The following is a 6,018-nucleotide window of genomic DNA, read 5'->3' as shown; positions in this document are numbered from 1 at the left end:
TAAAATGAACATTAAGCGGTGTACTTTGTAGGGTCTCTTTGGGGACAAGAAAGGGCTGTGGTAGACAATTCGAACTGTGTGTCTAATTCGGCAGATGACATCACCCTCTGATGTCATACGAGGACGAATAAGAAACCAATGCTCTGATTACTACTCTCACTATGCAGGGATCCTGTCTCCATCTCACTAGATATGGGAGCATTGGGATGAAGAAACAGAGAGAGAGAAAGGGAGACTGACAGAGAGAGAGAGAGAGAGAAAGGGAGACCGACAGAGAGACAGAAACTCGTGACAGATGTTGGAGTCCGGGAGATCAAGACGGTCTGCTGTCGTGGTTGCTAATCGCTGAGACAGCAATAATCCATCAGACAATAGGAGAGCCCCTAAAGGAGAAGTATTATATAATATACCATGTAGCAGACACTTCTATCCAAAGTTGCATGCATGCAAACATTATTCGGTTGGGTGGCCCACAGCGGGGATCAAACCCACGATCGTGGCATTGCAAGTGACATGCTCTACCACAGAGGACAACATGTGTGACGAACTACATCATGATAGAGATGGGGCTAGGAGACCGAGAGGAGGTCAGGAAAGGGGACATTTATTTTCATGATGTGGTGAATACAGACTAATTGAATACAGCAGGCTCAACCTAACGGGAGGCGGGCCCTCGATTTAAGCCGCCCCTATGTGGCAGACATTCCCTAACTGTTTGTCACCCTCTGTCCTGGCACTACTATGTGTGTCTGTGTTTCTCTCTTATAATTGTGTACAATTTTACCCCCAATGTTTCAGGGGAAGCTACTGCACCTCTACTTCCCGTGACTATGTCTCTCTGTGTGTGTGTGTTTCTGTCTCTCTGTCTGTGTGTGTGTCTGGAACAAGTCAAGTGGCATTTGCTGCATAAGCACAGCTCCTGTTCTCACTGTGGATATAGTAGGGTACGAGTTGGTTAGGATGTGTGTGTGTGTCTGAGTGGCTGTTTATAATACTGCTTATGATCACAAGCATTTCGCTACACTCGCATTAACATCTGCTAACCATGTGTATGTGACAAATAAAATTTGATTTGATTTGATGATTATGTGTCTGGGAAGCTATTTCTGTAATATCTCTGTAGTCTACTAGGTTGTGTCATTAGTCTGGAATGTGTGTACTTCATGAGTGTCTGAGAGAGCGAGAGAGAGAGAGAGAGAGAGAGAGAGAGAGAGAGAGAGAGAGAGAGAGAGAGAGAGAGAGAGACAGACAGACCAACCGAGAGGGAGACAGAAAGAGACAGAGAGAGAATAGTTTGTTACAATACACGTCCTCATTGTCTCTCTGTTCATAATATCTTTGTCAGCACACCTTTAAAGGCCTCTCGTCTTTCTCCCTGCTGTTGGATCCTCTCTCTACCTCCGCAGCCATGGTGAATGACCCACTCCGAGCCTCTGGCCTGGGGAGACTCATCTGGTTTCAGTGTGCCATGACAGCTCAAACCACAAAATGATTCAGCCAATTAAAAGTGTCAGACGAAGCTTCATCCCTCCAGGTGTAGGGAAATAAAAGCCAGCCCTTAGACGACTTCAGTTACCTAACATTGTCATATCCATACAGAGCGATAGTCACGTTCAAACCAGAGGCACTACCTTTGAACAGTAAACATTGATGATTCATATGAGGCAGACAAAAAAAATCATCTTCGAGTTGCTCAATGTATGTAGCCTCATGACCGCGCCACAGTGTCAACTTTGTTGTCTTGCCTGCAACGAATCATCCATTATGTGAATCATCCATTATGTCTGCACCATTATCTATTCCGCATCTGTTCCCTGAGGCAGGATCACCATGGACATTTCTCTGATGGTAATGAGAGAGTAGAGTTGCTTCTCACGCCTCCCAGGTAAACTCCCAGGTATCTCTGTTTTCATTGGCTCAAACTAAATAGCTCAATGTGGCTTGTAATCATAGCTGGCAAATGACAAAGTGTCTACCCCTCTCATGCCTCGCTCCAGTGTTTCCTTGTTTATGTCGAAGTGGTGCAACTGACATGTGTTTGGGAGAAGACGTCAAGAGAGGAGGAGGAGGAGAAGCATTATGGGTAGAGGGTGCCAGCGTTTCATAGGCCTAATTTCACCTCATCATGTCGTTACATGAAAAGTATTACCACAGTTTCCACATTACCGGTGAAACCATAAGAATGAAATACTGACTGTAGTAAAAATGTGCATGTCTTCAACTTTTTTCTGAGTCTCTACGCACAACGTTGTTTACCTAACGGTTAATTACATATTTGAATCGCCACCAAAACATTCCTCTACACTGATGATTGTATCTCGCAATAACACACAGGGTCTTTCTGCCAGAAGTCCAATTTGTTCAGTTTCACCACAACTGAAATGACCTTAAAACAGCTCAACTTCCCTCAGGTTTGACATCAAACTGAAGAGTCCTTCCTCGGAGGTGAATAGCTGCTCGCTTGAGAGAACACCTCTCCCCCATTCCTCTAATCTCATAAATACAGTTAATTGCCTGTAAAGTTTACCACACACATCGACTTGGCTACCACGAGGAATACCACACAGATTTCACCTGGCTTCAACTCGCAGTAGATACAAGGCCCTGATTGGTCTGTTGTCCTGGCAAGTGAGATGCACAGCCATCAAGGACCATTTGGCCTTCATCTCAAGGTAACAATAGGTTATAAACTTATCCCTGATGTAAAACGGAGTCTGGAGGCATTTAGCATTCAGTCTGCATTAAAAGACAGATCAAAATGTTGTTATGGCACTATCGTAGAATGGGCATGCCAAGTGAGGAGATTGGGAGAACACACAAGTACGTACTGTACGTCTTCGTGTAGGCATAGCCACATATTTCATTGGATACTGTTAAATCCACTGAATAGCCATTCGCAACACTTTACTGTCATGGACTCGGTAGAGCATGGCACTTGCAACGCCAGGATTGTGGGTTCGATCCCATGGTGCCCTTCCGTAAAATGTATGCATGCATGACCGAGTCGCTTTTAGATAAAAGCTTCTGCTAAATGGCATGTATTGTTATTATTATATTGACATGACATATCTTAAATATCTTGTTTTATGCTTGAGAGGTTCTCATGGCCTCAGAGGGATGAACGACTGAATAGCGATTTACAAACATGTATAAGCCCATCAACACTTTCCCTCCTCCACACATTCCCTTCCTCAACATACTGCTCTCGGTTTTTCTCTCACACTTTCACAAAAACAAATCATCAGGGAAATAGAGCCACATACCAGGAAGTGTTTGGAAGAAAACAGGGGTCAAAGGACATGGTGTTGTCTAGCCACCTCACCATCTCCTAAATCATCCGCCAAAAGTATTTTCCATTTCATGGCCATTTAAGCATTCTCAAGGATGCTTTTTATAAGCATCTTCTACTCCAACCCAGTGAAACCATCCCCCTCTTAATTTGACCTTTTTAAGTGTGACTGGTCATGGCCGGCGGTCCAAAATATCACCAGACTTCCCATTTATAGGCACGGGGACCAAAGAAAGAATGAGAGAAAGAAAGAGAAAATATAGAGGAAGTGGATCAAAAAAGAGAAGTGGAGGTCGGTTGGTGTCGTGGGAACTGGGAGCAGAGTCTGGATCGCAAAAACGTCGGCCCTCCAGAGGATTCGCAACTGCTTTCAATTTTAGTCGGGGTCACTCGGATTTCAGTCCCCTTTACTGCCAAGATATCAACTCCCCTTTAGGACCTTCCCTCCACGCTCTAGAGAGCCAAAGTCATGACATCATACTTAGTGGAGAAGTATTCTTTCCTAGCCTTCACCTCACTACTTTCATTCTCTTGCTTTTCCTCGCGTTCTCTCTGTCTTTCCTCCCTTTTTGTCCCTCTCTCTTTCTCTCCTCTGTTTCTCCTCTCTGGCATGGCTGATTTGGGGTCAGTTCTTGTGGTTGGCTCTGTGGAATTTTAGGGCTCTGTTATCAGCCTGCTAAAGGCCTGGTGATGGGTGGCAGAGGGCTGGAGGTGAGGGAAAGTACCTGAGGTGTGGGACAGAGAAACTGGTCCACGGTTAGAGTTCCCACCATGCTGGGGGGGGGGGGGGGGGGGGGGTTGGGCTCTATCAGGAGGAGTGTGAGGACAGACTGAGGTGTCCCTGGGCATGACGAGCTTACACACAGACAAACGGACTCACTTCTACTTGACATAATAGCAAACAGACAAACACCCTCCTTCACGCATTCAAACCCACCATCTATAACTTCCTGACACACAAACCCCGACACACACTTCTGTTGGAGAAGGGGAAAAGGGAGGGATCACACTCCCACTCATGCCCCCAGGAATGCAGAGCATCCCTCAAATCTGTCAGGCAGCTGGTGAGGGGTGGAGGTGTACAGGAGGGTCGGGGGGGGGGGTCATGCTAAACAAGCACAATTACACCAACACCGGATTGAAAACAGATGACCACAGGCACTGACAACACAGAAATAGGTTACCAAGGACAGGGTACACATCGGGCCAAACAAAGCCCCACATAGTGCACACCACTGGAACTGCAGGAGGAGAGTTACGGGTTTTGGGCCTGGGAGCTGTGGAGAGAAGAGAAGGATTCGACTAGTGTCCTATGGATTTACCTTGGACAGTCAGTGAGAGTTATAGGGGTGGGCAGTGTATCTGCTTTCAGACAGTGAGTGAGGGTTACAGGCTCTCTATAAACATTATCCCCCCCATGCTGCGCTGTTGGAGTTCTGGTCTTGAAGTCTCTCTGGTCCACCCAACAGCCTTATCGCGAACCCTCCCCTGTACTTTCTCCATCCATCCCATTCCTCTCATTCCTACCATCCTCTTTGGCCATCAGCTACCTCAATGTTTTGTGTCAGAGCCAGGGCACTAGAATGATCATTATGTTTGACTGTTTATGGAAATGAGTTTGAATCCCATTGACTAATAATGAGTGTGTATGTGTGTGTGTGTGTGTGTGTGGGTGGGAGGATTTACATGGTTGGGAAATGAGCTAATCATTGTCTTTAGGGCCTCATTTTAGAGCGCAGCGAAAGCAGAGCACTTTAGTACCCAAGGACACAACGTCAAGGAGGCCAGCTGCTTCGTATTGAGTCTCTTCAGCAGAAAGAAACGGGAGAGGAAGGTGAACGTTACACTGGGGCTCGATCTCAATTTGTCTTTCTGTGGTTCCACGCATCCTATCGCCTCGCCTCCTTTTCAACCGTATTCGAGAAGGTCCAAAGTCACTCCCCTTGTACCTTACTCTCCAATGGATTTGGTGGTGAGAGGGTGCAAGGAATCAAGAAAAATGAATTAAGAGTCAAGAACACACAGAACCCTGCATGACCACACCACGGCCTCTGTAGACAGCTTGCTACCTACTTTATCACTAACCATTTCCCAGACCTGGAACCAATTAATAGGGAATTAAGTTTGCTCAATTAGCTAGGTCATTTTAGAATTGGTGCGGGATGAAAATGTTCAGCTAATTCCTGTGTTTTATTACAAAACGACCCACCACATCAAGATAAGAAACTCTTACTTTATCCTTTTTGCATGGCGATGAAATGTGTAAAGTAATACATTGACAGTGAAACCAACTGCATGCGAACCTACATTACTGTGATCATGTTGAATAAGATGTGTTGATGCAGATTAAAACTTCACTTACTGAACTTCCATAACTAGTGTTGAAGAAAACATTTGAGTCCTACGCTATGCATAAACTTGTACTAATAAGATCAGTTTAAGGAGTGCCCTCAAATCAGTCTCTTCACCAGGAAGATACTTAGTATGCATCATGGTCACTTCTGCCCTCTAGAGGTAAGAAAAACAAACCGTCCAGCCTTGTCCTCTCCAATCTGTAGCAATACAAATGCAGATGTGGAGTGAGTTGACAAACTGGACATTAAGAAAAACATTAACATACTTCATTGCTTTTTACCTAGGACGCTTTGTCCCCTGTTTTACCATCCTAAAACGTATCCATTTTCTTCTTATTTATAAATACATTATTCTCCTGTAAATTATGCGACGCA

Source organism: Oncorhynchus kisutch, linkage group LG18, assembly GCF_002021735.2.
Source record: "Oncorhynchus kisutch isolate 150728-3 linkage group LG18, Okis_V2, whole genome shotgun sequence".
In the NCBI taxonomy this organism is placed as follows: domain Eukaryota; kingdom Metazoa; phylum Chordata; class Actinopteri; order Salmoniformes; family Salmonidae; genus Oncorhynchus; species Oncorhynchus kisutch.
Note: the sequence above shows the minus strand (reverse complement) of the source record.